Consider the following 20,852-nt stretch of genomic DNA (forward strand, 5'->3'; position numbering starts at 1 on the left):
AGCAGAGACATTACTTTGCCAACAAAGGTCCATCTAGTCAAAGCCATGGTCATGTATGGATGTGAAAGTTGGGCCATAAAGAAGGCTGAGCACCGAAGAATTGATGCTTTTGAACTGTGGTGCCGGAAAAGACTCTTGAGAGTCCCTTGAACCACAAAGAGATCAAACCAGTCACTTCTAAAGGAAATCAATCCTGAATATTCATTGGAAGGACTGATGCTGAAGCTCCAGTACTTTGACCACCTGATGCAAAAACTGTCTCATTGGAAAAGACCCTAATGTTGAAAAAACTGACAGCAGGAGGAGAAGGGGATGACAGAGGATGAGATGGTTGGATGGCATCACTGGCACAATGGACATGAGTTTGAGCAAGCTCCAGGTGTTGGTGATGGACAGGGAAGACTGGCGTGCTGCAGACCATGGGGTTGCAAAGAGTCAGACATGACTGAGCGACTGATCTGAGCAGAATTTACCTTGATTCTTGGACTTAACATTCCAGGTTCCCATGCAATTTATTCTTTACAGCATCAGACTTTATCACCAGGCACTTCTACAATTGGGTGTTGTTTTCACTTTGGCTCAGCCTTTTCATTCTCTCTGGAGTTATTTCTCCACCCTTCTCCAGTAGCATATTGGGCACCTACTGACCTGGGGAGTTCATCTTTGTGTCATATCTTTTTGCCTTCTCATACTGTTCATAGGGTTCTCAAGACAAGAATACTGAACAGGTTTGCCATTCCTTTCTCCAGTAGATTAACATTTTGTCAGGACTGTCCACCAAGCCCCGTCCGTCCTGGGTGGCCCCACATTTCATGGCTCACAGCTTCACTGCGTCAGACAAGACTGTTATGAATGTGACCAGTGTGGCTGGTTTTCTGTAACCTGTCTGCCCTCTGATGGGTAAGGATAAGAGGCTTGTGGAAGCTTCCTGATGGGAGGGACTGTCTGTTGGGGAATCTGGGTCTTGTTCTAAAGGGCGGGAAAATTTACTTTTTAATTGGAGTATAACTGCTTTACAATGTTGCATTAATCTGACATGTATCAGCTATAAGTACACACATATTTCCTTCCTCTTGAACCTCCCTTCCACCCTCCCCCATCCCAGCCACCTAGGTCATCACAGAGCACCAAGATGAGCTCCCTGTGGTATGCAGCAGCTTCCCTCTTATTTCTATAATTAACCTTTCTCTATTCATAAAGTGTCATATAGCACCATATCTAATGTATCCTTTAAAAAAGGATATTAAACATTCTATATTATACTCAAGTTCATTAGAATTTCTTTACTCATTGACCTTGCCTAGATATCAAAATGAAATTATTTGGCATGATTTGTTTGTAATTAACCTTTGGTGTCTCCCATAGTTCAATTTCTTGTCCTCTTGGTGACACCAAACGACTGCTTTATTATTTGTTCCAGTAATTAGCCAGCTATTATTATTCTCCAGCTATATATATTATCCAACTGAAATGCTGATATAAAATTTTTTGTTCTGTGACTCTTATTTTCTGTATAAATCTGTTAAGTATTTTGCTATTATCAAACGCACTCTTTTGTATTCCTTCTCTAACTTGCCTCTCCTTCCAAAAAAGGTCAACTGTTAAATTATTGGGAAGATCTCCTGGAGAAGGAAATGGCAACCCACTTCAGTATTTTTGCCTGGGAAATCCCATGGACAGAGGAGGCTGGTGGGCTACAGTCCATGCAATTGCAAAAGAGTCAGACACAACTTAGTCTTAGCAACCCACATCCCATCAAATTAACTGATACTTTGCCTTCTATGCTTTGCCTTGATATGTTCCTTTGAAAAAATAATTTTTTTAAATGAAAATTTTCATTTCCTTGATCTACATGATGATAAAATTATGATGAAATCAAACAGAAGTATGAAGAGAATAATTTAAAAATAGGAATCATCAAATTTCATGTTCTAAATTTATATCAGTTTCACTAGTGTAACAGATACTTCCTCTGAGAAAAAATGATAATTACCATTTGTACCTTAAGTAAGGATTTTCCTGAGGCCCCAGAGAACCATAAATAACACAGTTTCTTTTAAAAAAGTGAAAAACAGAAATTTTCTTTTTCTTTCATCAAGTTAATAAGAAGTAAAACAAATTTAAAAAGCTGGAGTGAAGTGATTCATTTCAAAATAACTGCAAGGCAAGAACTAAATTTAGGTCATAGAGACTAAATTTAAAAAAAAATTTTAAAAGACTAAATAAAGGCCAGTCATCACTTCATTGTTATGGCAGTTCAATCATAAGTCAGGGCTTATAGGAGTACCTTACTTAGCAAAATAAATGTATTTTTGAAAGCTGAAAAAGTTTGGAAATTTTCACAATTCAAGTCACATTTCAAATGCATTGGTTCAGTCGCTAAGTCATGTCTGACTCTTTTGTAACCCCATAAACTGTAGCCCTGCAGGCTCCTCTGTCCATGGGACACGCAAAAATTCCTTCCCACGCAAAAACGCTGGGGTAGGTTGCCATTTTCTCCTCCAGGGGATCTTTCCGACACAGGGACTGAACCCGCATCTCCTGCACTAGCAGGCAGATTATTTACCACTGAACCACCTGGGAAGCCCCCTTCAAATACATTAGGAGTTTACTAATTAAAAGTATCCTGAAATGAATCCTTTCATACTGCAAAATCAAACAAAATAAATAAAAACTACTTGTTTTTTGATTAACCACCAGTAGAAATAATACCTAAATTTGTTAAGTGCGTAATTCTGTGTACTAGTTTCTGTGCTCTTGTTTTACATCTGTACTCTTCGTAGAGACCTTGTTAATGCCCACACCCTATCCTCTTGACTCATCTGTGAGTTCTCATGCCATTGCTATGGACAGTCATACTGATGCTGACAGCTTCCCACTTTAAGGACCCACAGCTTTTCCTCCACTTCCTCCCTAGGCTTCCTGGGATCACCTTGAAAATACATTTCCTGCCCCTAAATCCTTAACCTCAGAGTCTGCTTTTTAAGAAAACCCTAATTAAGACTGTTGGTAATAGAAGTGGTACTAAAAAACAGACCCTCAGAATGGGATTCTAGAATAGTATCACTTACTGGTCAGCTGGCATCAGGGATCCAATTTCTATTGATATATGAGTGGTGATAACCCATACAATGTCACAGCAGCAGAATGACTAAAATTCTTACCTGGGGTGGACTGAAATGTAGAAGAGGAGGAAAGAGAACGTACAAGCTTACACAACAGCTCTAACACTTGAAAGATATGGGGGCAATCATAACTGCAATATTCTGGAGTTAGTATTTGTTAACTGCTCTAAAAAGCTCTGAAGAATGGGACCAGCAGGCTTGGGTAAAACACCTATCAAAATGCAGGGCAAGCTGTAAAAAACAGAATGGTATGAAAATCAGCATTTAAATTAAACCTAATCTCCTGTGCCCAGAGAGCAGACTGCACTGAAAATTAGGTCTAAGATTTGACTCAGTAGCTGAGCTACAAAGAAGACTAAACATACAGCCTTAGCAGGCCTCCCCTGCTCTGATAAGAAGAGGGTAAGATAAGGAAACACGGGACGGTGGTATTGGGTTCGTTAAGAACATTGAACACTCATATTCTGACAAAGCCTCTGGGCTGAAAGGGTCCACTCGATTCCCTTTCATAAAGGAAAGCAGCCTCTAACTGCTTGGAGATTTGCGAAGGCAGTACTTGAGGAAGATGTCCTCCTCAAGATCTGCCTTGCCTTCCCTCATCACCTCTAGACCAACAAGTATGGTCAGATCATACTCATAATCACTCTAATTGTCAAATACAGTCTCTACTATGGAAAGAAATAGTTTATTCATCGAAAAAGCTTCTGACCCTGTCTGACATGTGATATCGAGAATTGGGCACACATATAGAAGTGTATGTTGAGGGTGCTAAGCTGAGGCAGGGGGCAGAATACCAGAGAGAAAAAAGTGTATTTACACGGAGGCACTTTCCTGTGACTCAGACTATAATTTCTAGCAAGAAAACCTTAATGAGGTTCCGAAACAGTGATGGGATGTCAATGTGAGTTAGAGGATTCCAAAACAGAAGGCACCAGAGGTATCATTTAACCATTAGAAGCAGGATTAATGTATTTGGCATAAAAGACAGTAAGGTCAGAGCAGCAACCAGAGAACCTTGACCTGCAAGGCCATTGTTCTCTGTTGAGGCAAGAGAGATGGGTAGCATGTTCATTTGCTAGGGCTTCCACAACAAAGTTCCACAAACTGAGTGATATAACCAACAGATACGTATTCTGGAGGCAAGAATCCAAGATTGAGGAGTCAGTAAGGCCAGTTTCTTCTACAGGCTGCGAGCACCTGTTCCATCTGTCTTCAAGTGGTTTGCTGGCAATCTTTAGCACTCATTGGCTGGCAGAAGCATCACTCTAACCTCTGTCTTCATCTTCATGTGGCATTCTCTTGTATGTGTTTTTTCCATGTCCAAATTTCTCCTTTTTATAAGAACCAACCATGTAGGATTAGAGACCTAATCTATTCCAATATGGCTTCATCTTAACTAATTATGTCTTCCATGACCTTACTTTCAAATATGGTCCCATTCTGAAGTACTAGGGTTAGTACTTCAACATATGAATTTTTAACGGACACAATTCAACCCACAATAAGTAAAAAATAACATTATTGCTTGACTTTTATGGCCAAAAAAGATGGAAGACTTAAGAGCAGAAGATTTACGTGTAGTTTCCAGATCTGAGCCAGTTCAGAGACCTAAAGCCCATCAATGTAAGGGGAGGACACATCCTCCTGAGCTTCTCCAATCATTCTCCAAAGGGGTGTGCTGCCATCTACCAGAGTAGCTCAACAGTGGTGACAGAGTGATACTCATCCCATCCAGGGACTGCTGGATACAGTTCCTAAGCTAACATTGACACCAGGGTACCCAAAATACTTATATGGCCACCCAGTTACAGTGGAAGCATATACAGTCCAGATAATAAATGGAGTCCAGGTCCAAGTCCGTCTCACAGTTGGTCCAATGGGTCTACAGATCCACCATCTGGTTATGTATCTGGCCCCTGAATACATAATTGAGATGGAAATATTCAGCAGCAGCCAAAACCCAAACATTGGTTCTTTGACCTGAGTGAAATAAGATCTATTATGATAGAAAGGGACAAAGGAAGCCCCTGATAGAACTTCCCCCTTACCCTCTTTCAGGCAGTAAATCAGAAGGAACAATGTAGCCATGTGCCACAAAAGAAAATTTGTGCAACTGGCAAAGAGTGGCTCCTGCAGAAAACATACAGCTCCCAGATGGATCCGTTTGATATGTTGGAACAAGATAAAAATCCTCTATTATACTATAGCCTATGCAGGAATGAACTGCTTCAGTGTTACTTAAAATGTGGTCCACAGATGAAAGCACGCTCACAAACTTTTTTTTAATCACTCCACAAGATATATATACACAAGTATAAACAGTGAGAGTACACAGTTGAAAACATTTATATCAACTTCACATTATCACAAAAACCAAGGGTGTGATTTTATATTCTACAAAATGATCAATCATGATGACTCAAAACAAAACAAAAAATCCTTCACATGGTCAGTCTGAGTATCACTATTCTAAAGGACAGGAGTAAAAGAAAATTCCAACATCAGGCAGAGGTTCATAATCTTTGTATGAGAGAGAAGTGGTTTGAGGTAAGGATATATATGAATTATTGGTCAATGGCTAATAGCTCTGCTAATTGATCAGGAGCCTGGAAGGAGCAATAATGGATGATCAGACACAAAGAGGTCTGTAAAAGATGACCCGATAGGAGTAGACACAAAGTGTAAATGAGCATCGAGGTGGAAAGATGACCCACCTCATGAATGTCAGACAGCCTCTGTCCTTAACCACATTGATGCTTACAGAGCAAACACGGTCGCCGGGATGGAAGTTACGTGCATGGGCACAAAAGTGTGAACTCTTTTTCACCAAGGACGGTCTAGATATTTTACAAGTATTAACTGCCTGTGTTAGGCACCAAAGACACATACATGTAAACCACAGCCCCTGGGAAGGCAATGTCTCAGCTGAGTGCTAAAGTATGAACACAATTCAGTTGTGAGAAGAAGCAACGCCTTCCCAGGAAGAGGAAATGGCACACACAGAGCCATTTGAGAACCAGAGTACAAGTCTGAATCCATGGAGAACGCCAAGATGAAGTAAAGCTTAGACCATTAAATGCTTTGGACACCTTTTAGGCTTTCATAATGAAGGTGATTGATAATTATTAAAGGATTTTAAATAGGAGAGGGTTTAGAGAAAAAGAAAGGATATATTCAAGTGGGATTTTTGAAAGGAATTCAAAATTTGGTAAAGCTAAGGAAGAGGAGGCTGGTGGGCTACAGTCCATGGGGTCGCAGAGTCAGACACAACTGAGTGACTTACCCACAGCACAAGGAAGAAAGACGTCTAGGACAACCCAGGTTCTTTCCTAATCCCTACATCCCCTTTGAAGAAACTTCTTCTTTGAATCCCTATTTTATTTCTACCTTAGTGGACTTTTGTTTTTGTACCTTAGTCACATCTCTCTCCTCCTACTGATGAACTCTTTATGGGCAGACACTATGACATTCCCATTACATGGTCAGCAGAGCCAGATTTTAGGTTTGGAAAGTGAGGCACTCACTTTTGGGTTTATGCCATGGCAAAGCTGAATCTGGGTTTCCCAGTGGCTCAGCAGTAAAGAATCCCACCTGTAATACAGGAGACATGGAGACAAGAGTTTGATCCCTGGGTCGGGAAGATCCCCTGGAGAAGGAAATGGCAAGCCACTCCAGTATTCTTGCCTGGAAAATCCCATGGACGGAGGAGGCTGGCTGGGCTACAATCCAGAGGGTCACAACAGAGTTGGACATGACTGAGTCACTTAACAGTAACAACAAATATCTGAATATCTGAACAATGAATATCTGAATAACAATGAATATCTGAATCCCTTCTTTATTTAAAAGTTTGATATTTCACTCATTGTGGATTTTTTGCCTACATTGATTTTTTATAACACTGCATTAAAATAGTATTTATCATGATTACTAAGGGTTTCTTCACATCCTATTAAATTTTCTACCCAAGGCAAGCACCTCACTTACCTCTCCCTAGTTCACCTGCAAACACAAGCAGGTACTGAAATGCATGCTGAATGGGGGAAAGCAAGCTAATGGCATAAACAACAAGATGGATGGCGGTGCACCATTAACAGAGGCAGTGAATACAGGGGGAGCAACAGAGTCTGGAAAAGATGATGAGTTTATAATGCATGTCAAAACACTGCATAGTGTATTATCTTATAGATCATTTATTATTCAACACTGGCAGCATTTGTAATAGGGAATATTAAAGACTGACAGTACTTGAGGAATTGTCCTCAGGATATTTCCCCATTATCTTTTTAAAACATATTAATATTTGAGTTATTGAAGCAATATCCAATCTCTTAGCTCAGTTTATGAGTTAACATTACTTAGGACACCAATATGAACTGCTCATTATACAAGTGTATAATATACTTACAGACTTTGACATTACACTACCAATACTCTGGGATTGCAAGAGAGTTGGACACAACTGAGCAACTAAACAACCAACATCCTATCAGCAAGGCCTAACCTGATCTCTATGAAACAGCATCTTCATTACTTTATTTCTTTATCCTACCTCACTTTTCTTCATAACACTTATCATCACCTAATAGACTAATATGTTACCTATTTTTCCTTCCCCTTTAAAAAGATGAGCTCCATGAGAACATTGGGATATGTCTCTTTTATTATATCCTCAACACCTAAAATAGATGTCTTTGAAGGTCATGACAAAGGATGGGAGAGTGGTTGAAGGAAGGCTTACACTGGCACAGAAATAAGCCAAAGCAAATAAATAAAACCCTGCATGGATAGAAAAGTGGAGTTAGGAGCTCAAAAGAATGTGAAAGAAATCCCTAAAAAAAATGCAACTGCAAACCAGAGCAATAAGGTCAGGAGCTTACCTGCAATTTACCTTGGAAAGGTTTTTCAGTTAGGTAACCAATGGGCTTGGGTTTTTACAGCCTTTGACCAGATGAGATCCAAATCTCTGTAGAAAGCTGGTACCTTCAGAGGGCTATCTGCTTGGGTATCACTAGCATACAAGATGAAAAGAAATGTGCTTCAGCCTGGGCTCTGGGAAGAATGAAAAAACTCTTCCTGAGAATTCTTGACTATAACCTACCCTCAAGACTTTCAGCTTTAAATTTATACTATCTACACACGGTCCAGGAATCCTGAGCACCAAAATCAAAACAAACACTAGTTCTGGGGTGTGTTAGTTATCAACTTACTGTATCTCAGCTCCAAATCCTCTCTTCTTTGTCCTGCATTCTCATGTTGGGGCTAGACTCTACAAACAGTTCTCCTGTGCTTGATGACACAACATTAAGCTTTGTCAAGGGTATCCTGAAGGGGCAAGGGTGATCAGACCATTAAGAGGTAAGTCAATGGCCTAACTTCCAGAGTGAGGACATAGTTAACTGAGAGGAATCTGCCCACTGATGAAACCAAACCAGATGCCTTCTTTCACTCCTCCAGACCAAGGAGAGGACCTGCAGGCCTGTGTTTTAAGGTTTTCAGACCTGGATTTGAAAGACACAAGTCTTATCACCCCAGCAGCAGACTCAAAGTAGAGTTAGATGTCAGTACAAAGAAGAAATACTCGTTGGCAAAGAAAAAGGCATTTGCCCTTTTGTCAAAGCGAAGGAAGTTCCAGCACCTCCTTTTAAATGTAAAGAAAAATGGTGGAATTTGGCATCAGCAACTGCTTACAGACCCAATCAGCAGCCACAGACATGTGGCAACATGACATGTTGATGAGATTTTCCAGAGCACTTGCTTAAAGCAGCTGGCTATGAGACTGAGCACCTCAAAAAGTCCTGAGTCTGCAGACAAAAGGAACCCTTTCACAGAGGACCTTACCTGCAACCATGAAGCGTCTGCCCGGCTCCCTGATATAGGCTGCTTTAGCCCTGATGAGCTGATGAGTGACCAGGGGCAATGATGAAGGGGAACTTGCTACTTTATTACTGCTACTGTGACCTGAAGGATCCTGACTGGGTCTGTGCCTGGCAGACAGCTCTGTGTCAGCACCTGCACCTCACAGGCAAGCCCAGAACAGGCTTCACTAGACTGCATCCCCTTTCTCAAGGAGCCCGCATGTGATTGACAACGCTCATCATGGAACTCTGGAGAGCCACTACTAGTTTGTTTTGCTATGGAAGGAATGAATGGGACAGTTGGTGGAAGCAGATTAGCCACCAGACTCTACATAGAAGTGATGCTTTACTTCCCACTGTTTATAAAGGATTACATGTGTAAGGACGATTTTAAGACCAGCAAAGGAAGAGTTTGCTGTTTTCCACAATTGTGTGTTGGTGAGTTTGAAGAAATTGTGCCCATGGGGATCAGTCCCAATAAGACCTCCTACAACCCATTTATCCCTAGGTGAACTTCACAAAGTAGAAAAGTTTCTGTCTCAGGCAAATCAAGAAGAAAGTGATACTATCCTACTGGACTGCAGAAACTCCTATGAAAGCAAAATAGGACAATCCTAGGGCTGCTTAGGCCCAGACATCAGGAAATTCAGTTACTTCCCTGGCTACGTTGACGAAAATCTAGAACTTTTCAAAGAGAGGAGGGTGCTGATGTATTGCACCGTGGCATCTGTTGTGAGTGAGGTTCAGTCAACCTGAAAGCCAAGGGAGTGTGCAAGGAGTGTCCCAGCTCAAGGGTGGGCCACAAGTGCCTGGAGGCGTTACCTGATGGCTTTTACATAGGGAAGCTGGTTGCTTTCAATGAGCATCAGGTCTTATTCTCAACAGCAACTTAGTGTCAGAATGCTCCTACTATGGGGTCCCATGGGACCAGTATAAACTCTGCTTCATTCCCCAGTAGTGTCAGCTTGCCTTGACCTGCCCTCCCTGCCAAGAACAATGATTCACAGCCTGTTGTGTTACATGTCAAAGCAAAGGAAGCAGACAGTCTGCAAGCCCAGCCCAGAGCAGCCTTAAAGAAGAATGCGAGTACTGAGCCCAAGGGCCACACGCACCCAGGGAGCTCTCACAGCAGGAGTCACTGCCTGGGAGCCCTGGGCCCAGGCCGGCTATTGATGAGGGCGGGCCATGCTCATGTGAGCAGGCCCATCTGCATTTCCCCACACAGCTAGGTTTGGGGTTACATGTATTGGAGAATGCTAGAGCTATACTTAACAGAGAAACAGGGACCTGTAACAGAAACACAGAACTTCAGTGACCCCAGAACCACCACGGCCAACTGGTCACCGTGTCGGCCACCTGTCCTTTACAAGAGAGGAAAGAGAAATCTGGGGGCTGATCTCTTACTGGAGACGTTCTGACTCAGAAGATGTCAGAGCACAGAAAAAGGCGAGCTACGTGGGACCCCAAAGTTGCTGAGGGAAAGAGCCTTGAGCCTGGCGAGCTGACCTGCCCCTTCTGTGCCAGGCAACAGGGCTGGCAGTAGTCATTTTAGGTATCCACAAACCTGTCTGTCCCATGCAAAAGCGTGAAAGCTGCACAGCCCTGTACGTGGACCCCTCTGAACCAGGCCCCTTAGGTCACTCTGCCATCCAGCCTTCCCTTCCTCTCTTCTCTGCTAGCCTGAGAGCACTAGACCAGATAAGGATCTGTAAACTATGGCATTTGGCCCACCTTCTTCTATAAATGAGGTTTTACTGGAATAGCCACACCCATTTATTTACATATGATCTACGGCAGAATCAAGCATCTACAAGAGAGACATGACCTGCAAAGCCTACAGTATTCACAGGTATACCTCAGAGATATATATTCAATTCCAATCCACCACAGAGAAATGAGTTACACGAATTATTTCATTTCTCAGTGTATATAAAAGTTATGCTTACATTATGCTATAGTCTATTAAGTGTGCAACAGCATTATGTCTGAAAAACCAATGTACATAACCTAATTAAAAATTTTTATTGCAAAAGAAAAGGTAAATTGTTTCAAATAAATTGATTTTACACATTGAATACAATAAAACATAAGCTGTTCTGTGAAAATCTAATACAAAGTTAATAACATAATTCTCACCTAACAGGCACCCTTTTTTCCCAATGGTAAAGCTGACTTTAATTTTTCAGGAACTGAAATATTCCCTAGTCACATCTAACATTCAGAGAAATTCTCAGCTACTTCTTTAACTCAATAGATGTATTTTTTAATATCTATATATTTATTTATTTGGCTCCACCAGGTCCTAACTGTGGCATGTGGGATTGTCAATCTCTGTTGCAGGATGCAAAATCTTTTTTAGTTGTGGCGTGTAGGATCTTGGAAGAAAATTTAGTTGCAGCGTAGGACCCTGAAAGAAAACTATGATCAACCTTGAGTGAAGTGAATTTCGCTCAGTCGTGTCTGACTCTTTGCGACCCCATGGACTGTAGCCTACCAGGATCCTCCGTTCATGGAATTTTTCAGGCAAGAGTACTGGAATGGGTTGCCATTTCCCTCTCCAATGATCAATCTAGACAGCATATTAAAAAGCAGAGACATTACTTTGCTGACAAAGGTCCATCTAGTCAAAGTTATGGTTTTGCCAGTAGTCATGTATGGATGTGAGAGTAGGAGTATAAAGAGAGCTGAGCACTGAAGAACTGATGCTTTTAAACTGTGGTGTTGGAGAAGACTCTTGAGAGTCCCTTGAACTGCAAGGAGATCAACCAGTCAATCCTGAAGGAATTCAGTCCAGCATATTCATTGGAAGGACTGATGCTGAAGATGAAACTCCAATTCTTTGGCCACCTGATGCGAAGAACTGACCCCTTAGAAAAGACCCTGAGGCTGGGAAAGATTGAAGGCAGGAGGAGAAGGGGATGACAGAGGATGAGATGGTTGGATGGCATCACCGACTCGATGGACGTGAGTTTGAGCAAGCTCCGGGAGTTGGTGATGGACAAGGAAGCCTGGCATGCTACAGTCCATGGGGTCACAAAGAGTTGGACATGACTGAGCAACTAAACTCAACTGAACTGAATGTAGTATCTTAAGTTGAAGCAAGCAAACTCTTAGTTGTGGCTTACTGGGATCTAATTCTCAGACCAAGGACTGAACTCTGCCCCCTGCATTGGCAGCCTGGAGTCTTAGCCACTGGACCACCAAGGAAGTTCCTCAATAGATGTATTCTTTTTTTTTTTTTTTTGAAGATTTATATCCCATATCTACATGGATGGCATTTAAGCAGGTATTTAGGCCAGTAGACTCCAGTTTCATTTATAATAAGATCGGTTGTTAGTACACTCCATTTCACATACCAAGTATCTTCCATTTTTTTTCATTTATTTTTATTAGTTGGAGGCTAATTACTTTTACAATATTGTCACGGTTTTTGCCATACATTGACATGAATCAGCCATGGATTTACTTGTGTTCCCCATCCCGATCCCCCCTCCCACCTCCCTCCCCATCCCATCCCTCTGGGTCTTCCCAGTGCACCAGCCCCGAGCACTTGTCTCATGCATCCAACCTGGACTGGTGATCTGTTTCACACTTGATAATATACATGTCTGATGCTGTTCTCTCAGATCATCCCACCCTTGCCTTCTCCCATAGAGTCCAAAAGTCTGTTCTGTACACCTGTGTCTCTTTTTCTGTCTTGCATATAGGGTTATCGTTACCATCTTTCTAAATTCCATATATATGCGTTAGTATACTGTATTGGTCTTTATCTTTCTGGCTTACTTCACTCTGTATAATGGGCTCCAGTTTTATCCATCTCATTAGAACTGATTCAGATGTATTCTTTTTAATGGCTGAGTAATATTCCATTGTGTATATGTACCACAGCTTTCTTATCCATTCGTCTGCTGATGGGCATCTAGGTTGCTTCCATGTCCTGGCTATTGTAAACAGTGCTGCGATGAACATTGGGGTGCACGTGTCTCTTTCAGTTCTGGTTTCCTCAGTGTGTATGCCCAGAAGTGGGATTGCTGGGTCATATGGCAGTTCTATTTCCAGTTTTTTAAGGAATCTCCACACTGTTCTCCATAGTGGCTGTACTAGTTTGCATTCCCACCAACAGTGTAAGAGGGTTCCCTTTTCTCCACACCCTCTCCAGCATTTATTGCTTGTAGACTTTTGGATAGCAGCCATTCTGACTGGCGTGTAATGATACCTCATTGTGGTTTTGATTTGCATTTCTCTGATAATGAGTGATGTTGAGCATCTTTTCATGTGTTTGTTGTATCTTCCCATTTTATAGGGTGATAAAGTGCTACTATGTTTTGGCTACAATAAAAATGAAAAACCTTCAGAAGAATAGGCTTGCCAATTTGTATATCTTATGCTTATCAGTATAATTTAAACTTGCTCTATATTAGAACTATTTAGTACAAAACACAGCCCAACCTGTATTCTACCACGTAGAACCTTATGATGTTTCACTGTATGTGTCAACTTCACTGTGCATGGGATGCCCAGAGATTTGGTCAAACATTATTTTGGGTGTTTCTATGAGGATGCTTTTGAACGAGATTAACATGTAAATCAGTAGACTGAGTAGAGCAGACTGCCCTCCTTAATGTGGGTAGGCATCATCCAGTCAGTTGAAGGCCTGGATAAAACAAAAGGGTTGGCCTTCCCCCAGGTAAGACAGAATTTCTCCTGCTTGCCTGCCTTCAAACAGGAACATCAGTTTTTTTCTACTTTTGATTCAAGCAGAAACACTGACTCTTCCTGGGTCAAGCCTGCTGATCTTCACACTGGAACTACACCATCAGCTCTCCTCAGTGCTCAGCTTGTTGACTCACCTCACATATTTTGGGACTTAGCCTCCCTGATCACGTGAGCCAGTCCCTTATATTTATATTTACTATACACGTACATGAGCCTTCCTGGTGGCTCAGCAGTAAAAAAATCTACCTGCAATGCAGCAGATGCAGGTTTGATCCCTGGGTGGGGAGTATTCCCTGGAGAAGGAAATGGCAACCCACTCCAGTATTCTTGCCTGGGAAATCCCATGCACAGAGGAGGGTCCATGGGGTCACAAGAGTTAGACACGATTTTGCAACTAAACCACCACCACCGTGTGTGTTTGTGTGTGTGTGTGTGTGTGTGTGTGTGTATCATGCTACCGATTTTGTTACTATGGAGACCCCTGACTATACATAATTCAAATGATCTCCTATTGATTCTTGCTAAAGCATCTCTCCTAAACAGCTATACATGTGCCAAACCTTTCCCTTTCCTCCCCATCTCAAAAGGTATTGTGATTATCATCCCCTTTCTTCATCTCCCCCAACCCCCATCCCACAACCTACTGGAAATATTCCTACCCCATCTCTAATTATGTAGTTAGACTATGAACTGGCATCTTCTTGAAAATCCTTTCTACCCTCTAGGCCACTGTTGCTTGGCCAATGGGAAGGGAGGGACATCTGATCCAAGCTGAGACAACAAAAAGCTACACATACAAATGAGATTTTTTTTTTCAATTTAAAAACTGAAAGATAGTTGCCTGAAGTCCCTTCCCACCAGCAGCCGTGCGCAGTGATCAGGCTTCAGAGACACAGCAAACACACAGGGCAAAAGCGAGAGCGGAAAAGGGCCCTGCTAACGACACCCATCCCTTGAGTCAGCCTCACCCCCCTCTCTCAGGCTCAGTCCCATCAGCAAATAAATTCTCTTTTTGGCCTAAGCTGATCTGAGTTAGGTTTCAGTTGGGTGGAGCCAGGAAAGTGAAAAGAAAGTGAAGTCGCTCAGTCGTGTCCAACTCTTTGCAACCCCACGGACTATGGCCTACCAGATTTCTCTGTCCATGGGATTTTCCAGGCAGCAATACCAGAATGGGTTGCCACTGCCTTCTCCAGGGGATCTTCCAGACCCAGGGATCAAACCTGGGTCTCCTGCATTGCAGGAAGACACTTCACCCTCTGACCCACCCCTATTGTATGCAAATAATTATGGAAATTTACATAATTGAACAAACTAACTTCAAGTGGTTTCTATAATCACTAGATAAACTGACAAACTTCCATAAATTGATATTATTCAAAATATTACATGTGTTCATTATCTGCCCTAAAAACATCACTGAGGCTACTTAAAATGCAAAGGTTACCCAGGAATACTCTCTCTTTGCTAATGTTTATAAGGGACTTTTTAAATTAGAAAGCACAATTAAAAACCATAATGAGCAAAAAAAAAAAAAAACACCATAATGAGCTCCATGTTATCTGATGAACACTATAAGTCCCACTAAAAATGTTATATTAAAAAATATAACACAGTAATAAAAAATTCTATAAAGTGCCATGATCAGTGAAACTTTCAGGAAAATCATAATATTTATAAAATGGGGTCATCAATAAATATTTTTTTGGTATTTATAACTTACAAAACAAAGTTTAAGTTTAGTATTTTCTTAAACTCAGTTGGAGGAAGGCTGAAATTTATTATTTTCTTACAAATCACGGAATCCCTATTATAGACAGCACATTTATTATGAACCATTAACACACAAGTTATATGGAAAATAAACTAGTCCGCAAATTTTTTTCAATAAAATCAATGTTATCCTATTACATACAAAAAACAATGGCTTTCATAACTAAAATTCAGAGATGAACACATACTCTTCGATGCTCAGTCTCTATTCACTAATTTCTGAAGTCGCTAATAATGTTTTTAATAGCTGGTTTATCTAATCTCATTGTCTGTATGTACTTTCCTGAATGATGTGCTAAGCAGCACAACTGTGAATAAAGACAGCACAGGGAAGAAGGAAACACATATATGCACTTTTTTTTTTCCACATATGCACTTTAAAAACAAACTTGATAAGAACTTAGTCATGAGGGGTTTTTAATCCCACTATGATCATAGTTCCAGGTAACTTTACTCTTTCACTCATTCTAATTTCACCAATTAGGAAAGGGAATCGGATACTGAGTTAAGAGGGGGAAAGGAAGCATGGAAGGAGTTAATACTTTTAATGAAGTAATTAAAGACAACTAGATGTTAAGAAGTAAATAAGTTAGTAAAAGCTTTAACAAAATATAATGCTCCAGAATCACATGTATCAATTAGAAAAGGTAGGTTTTTTGTGTTTTAACTTTTTAGAAATGCAGAAAATATTATTAGCGTCACTTGACCAATAGCATCATAAGAACTGATAATAAAGTTCAGTTCAGTTCAAAGAACTACATTTTCTTTCACAAATTCTTACATAAACTGAAAACCCTTGATCCCAATGCAGTGTTCCCAATTCCATCCTTAAGACCTCACAGAATAAGCACTCTGTCAAGAAAGTAGCAGAAGAATTACCAGAGAAGGTAGAAAGGGTGTACCTGCTAATAATAATATCCTATTCAAAAATACTTATCCATGTGACTCCTCAAATCCAATAACTTTTTTTTTTATTTGGCTGTGCTGGGTCTTACCTGAAGCATGTGAGATGCAGTTCCCTAACCAGCTATGGAACGCGGGCCCTCTGCATTCAGAGCATGGAGTCTTAGCCACAGGACCACCAGGGAAGTCCCCAATAAACATGTTTTAAAGTTAGAAGTCTTTGGCATTTTGGCACGCTAACAGTGAAATGTTAAGAAAGGTTTTGAGTCCATTTTAAGGAAAGCATTTTAATCAAAGAGTTTGTCAAAATGAAATTTGAGTTAATATAAGTAACATCAATGAAAGGTTTGAGGGAAAGATTAAAATCAGTAGGTCTTAAATACTAAGGTATCTCAGAAGATTAATATAACAAGGAAAAAGACATGGATTCTTCATACATCTATCTCACAATGAAGAAGAGAGGATAAACTGAGAGGATAAATACTATGCTAGTTTTGTATAGATAGGAAGGAGATCGTATATACAAATATACTTGTCTATGTGAGAAATAGATTAAAGGGACTAGATCTGATAGACAGAGTGCCTAATCAACTATGGACGGAGGTTTGTGAAATCGTACAGGAGACAGGGATCAAGACACCCCCAAGAAAAAGAAATGAAAATAAGCAAAATGGCTATCTGAGGAGGCCTTACAAAAAGCTGAGAAAAGGAGAGAAGCCAAAAGCAAAGGAGAAAAGGAAAGATATACCTATTTAAATGCAGAGTTCCAAAGAATAGCAAGGAGAGATAAAAAAGCCTTCCTCAGTGCTCAGTGCAAAGAAATAAAGGAAAACAATAGAATGGGAAAGACTAGAAATCTCTTCCAGAAAATTAGAGTTACCAAGGGAACATTTCATGCAAAGACAGCATCAATAAATGACAGGAATGATATGAACCTAACAGAAGCAGAAGATATTAAGAAGAGGTGGCAAGAATACACAGAAGAACTGTACAAAAAAGATTTTCATGACCCAGATAATCATGATGGTGTGATCACTCACCTAGAGCCAGACATCCTAGAATATGAAGTCAAGTGGGCCTAAGCTTCACTATGAACAAAGCTAGTGGAGGTGATGGAATTCCAGCTTAGCTATTTCAAATCCTAAAATATTATGCTATGAAAGTGCTGCACTCAATATGCCAGTGAATCTGGAAAACTCAGCAGTGGCCACAGGACTGGAAAAGGTCAGTTTTCATTCCAATCCCAAAGAAAGGCAATGCCAAAGAATGTTCAAACTACCACACAATTGCACTCATCTCACACCCTAGTAAGGTACTGCTCAAAATTCTCCAAGCCAGGCTTCAGCAATATGTGAACCATGAACTTCCAGATGTTCAATCTGGACTTAGAAAAGGCAGAAGAACCAGAGATCAAACTGCCAATATCCACGGGATCATCGAAAAAGAAAGTTCCAGAAAAACACCTATTTCTGCGTTATTGACTATGCCAAAGCCTCTGACTATGTAGATCACAACAAACTGTGGAAAATTCTTAAAGAAATGGGAATACCAGACCACCTGACCTGCCTCCTGAGAAATCTGTATGCAGGTCAGGAAGCAACAGTTAGAACCGGACATGGAACAACAGACTGGTTCCAAATAGGAAAAGGAGTCCATCAAGGCTGTATATTGTCACCCTGCTTATTTAACTTCTATGCAGAGTACATCATGAGAAATGCTGGGCTGGAGGAAGCACAAGCTGGAATCAAGATTGCCAGGAGAAATATCAATATTCTCAGATATGCAGATGACACCACCCTTATGGCAGAAAGTGAAGAAGAACTAAAGAGCCTCTTGATGAAAGTGAAAGAGGAGAGTGAAAAAGTTGGCTTAAAGCTCAACATTCAGAAAACTAAGATCATGGCATCTGGTCCCATCACTTCATGGCATATAGATGGGCAAAGAGTGGAAACAGTGGCTGACTTTATTTTTTGGGGCTCCAAGATCACTGCAGATGGTTGACTGCAACCATGAAATTAAAAGATGCTTACTCCTTGGGAAGAAAGTTATGACGAACCTAGACAGCATATTAAAAAGCAGAGACATTACTTTACCAACAAAAGTCCGTCTAATCAAGGCTATAGTTTTTCTCCAGTAGTCATGTATGGATGTGAGAGTTGGACTATAAAGAAAGCTGAGCACTGAAGAATTGATTCTTTTGACCTGTGGTGTTGGAGAAGACACTTGAGAGTCCCTTAGACTTCAAGGAGATCCAACCAGTACATCCTAAAGGAAATCAGTCCTGGGTGTTCACTGAAAGGACTGATGCTGAAGCTGAAACTCCAATACTTCGGCCACCTGATGCAAAGAGCTGACTCATTTGAAAAGACCCTGATGCTGGAAAAGACTGAAAGCGGGAGGAGAAGGGGATGATAGAGGATGAGATGGTTGGATGGCATCAGCGACTCAATGGATATGAGTTTTGGTAAACTCCAGGAGTTGGTGATGGACAGGGAGGCCTGGTGTGCTGCGATTCATGGGGTTACAAAGAGTCGGATACGACTGAGTGACTGAACTGAACTGAACTGATGTAATGAAACTCTCCAGAAGGATACATCAGTAACTGAAAAGAAAGATTACCTCTGAACCAAAGGACTAGGTGAACTGGGCTAAAAACACTTTTCATCATACATTCTTTCAAAAGAATATTTTGAAATATTATTTTCAAATATTTGGAATATTTGAATATATGTATTTCCTATTCAAATCAATAAACAAATTTAAAACAAAAAGCATAAAGCATGAATACAAATAATTCTTGTAGTATTAAAATATGTAAGTGACATGACAAAGATACAAAGACTAGAGTCAGGGGACAAAGCGATGGCATTCGTCTATACAAATAGAGAGACAGCAAACAAGGCGATGGCACATGAGGTGGGCCATAAATGAAGGCTAGGACAGTTTTATAACAGAAATCACTCCAGGGAAGAGAATACCTGAGTACAGAAACAAAGCTGGAAAGAGATGGAGCATGCTTAGAAAAGTGGTAATGTAGATATGTACACCATAATAAGGTGCCAAACTCTTTCTCTATGACTGAGTAACAAATTACTCCGTGGTTAGCAGCTTAAATCAACATAGATCTATCATCTCACAGTTCCTGTGGTAAGGCATCTGGGTTACCTGGGTACTCTGTTCAGTATCTCACTAGGCTGAAAACAGTGTCTGTCAGGGCTATGGTTTCATCTAGACTGTGGGATCCTCCTCCAAGATCACTGGTTGTTTCAGAACTCAGTTCCTTGCTATTGTTAAGACCCCCATTCTCTTGCTGGTTGTCAGCCAGAAGCCACACTCAGTCCCTGATGTCACCCCCAATTCCTCACCACATGGTCCCTTCAGTAGGCCCTCTAATGCTACCAAGGTTTGAATTTCTTGAACTGCAGGAAAAATCCTTTTAAAGGCTCATCTTATTGGATCAGGCCAGGTTTTTTATTAAAGTGGACTGAGTTGTAACCTAACCACAAGTGTGATGACTCAATACATTCACAAATTCTGCCCAAAATCAAATGACAAGGATTATACAGGAGCCACTTAAGAGAACCGTACCAAACAAGCACACCAGAGAATAAGAATCTTGGAGGTCATCTTAGCCTCTGCCTAGCATAGATGATAACAAAAATATAAAAATAAAAACTCTTCAGAGCTATGCCAGAATTCATCTAAATAGTTTTCCCTCCTAACATATATGCATAATTACAGCTGCAACTAAGGACCTCACCACATTTGGTAACTCTGTCTTCTTTGGTTATTCATGGTACCATTCACTATATGGTTGTTTAGTAACTGGGAATATTTGCCTCTCTTTCACATTCAACATGAACCATCCCTCCCTCTGATTATCATATATTATATTCCTGCCTAGTTTCTCTGTTACTATTAAATTAATATTGACTTACTAAGGTCTTCCTCATTCCACAAAGACCCAAATCGTTGTTGCATATTTCCCCCTTGTTTTATTTTTCTGACCTTGTGTTAGTTCATGCTATAAAACTGCTTTTTGGTATTCTATAGTTATCTAGCCTCCACCTTATCTATCCAAGGAAAAAGAATTGCAAATGACATGGTTTTGCAAAATGTCTGCCTAGGGCCATATGGATGATTAAGTATACACATAATTAATATTTCTACAATGCTGAATGTGATTCCTTAGGAGCACAAGTCTCAGAGTTAGAAATGCTTCTCCTTTGATCTGGCAGCTTATAATTTTTCTCACAGACAAAAATAAAAAGCACTTGCTAGTTTTGCCTTCTGATTTGGAAAGAAAACATTATGTCAACAGACAAAGAAACAAAACAGTATGAAAAGAAGAACACCTCATATAGCTGTTAGTCTCTCATAACAGTGTGGCATAAGATTCAAGATCTTTTTCAGACAACTATTACCATTGCTATATTGAGTTAACAAGGTAATCTGTATTCAACTTTAAATAGAGCACTAG

General features: G+C 40.6%; 1 protein-coding gene and 1 pseudogene across 18 annotated transcripts in view; one reads left to right on the forward strand and one right to left on the reverse strand.

Annotated features, from left to right (window-relative positions):
* The window catches only part of ANKS1B (ankyrin repeat and sterile alpha motif domain containing 1B), a 1,065,346-nt gene that overhangs the window by 1,000,576 nt on the left and 43,918 nt on the right, over positions 1–20,852 (reverse strand). The gene's annotated exons all lie outside the window — the stretch shown is intronic.
* Positions 8,561–10,298, forward strand: LOC122423831 (annotated as a pseudogene).

This window comes from Cervus canadensis, chromosome 21, assembly GCF_019320065.1.
Source record: "Cervus canadensis isolate Bull #8, Minnesota chromosome 21, ASM1932006v1, whole genome shotgun sequence".
NCBI classification, from domain to species: domain Eukaryota; kingdom Metazoa; phylum Chordata; class Mammalia; order Artiodactyla; family Cervidae; genus Cervus; species Cervus canadensis.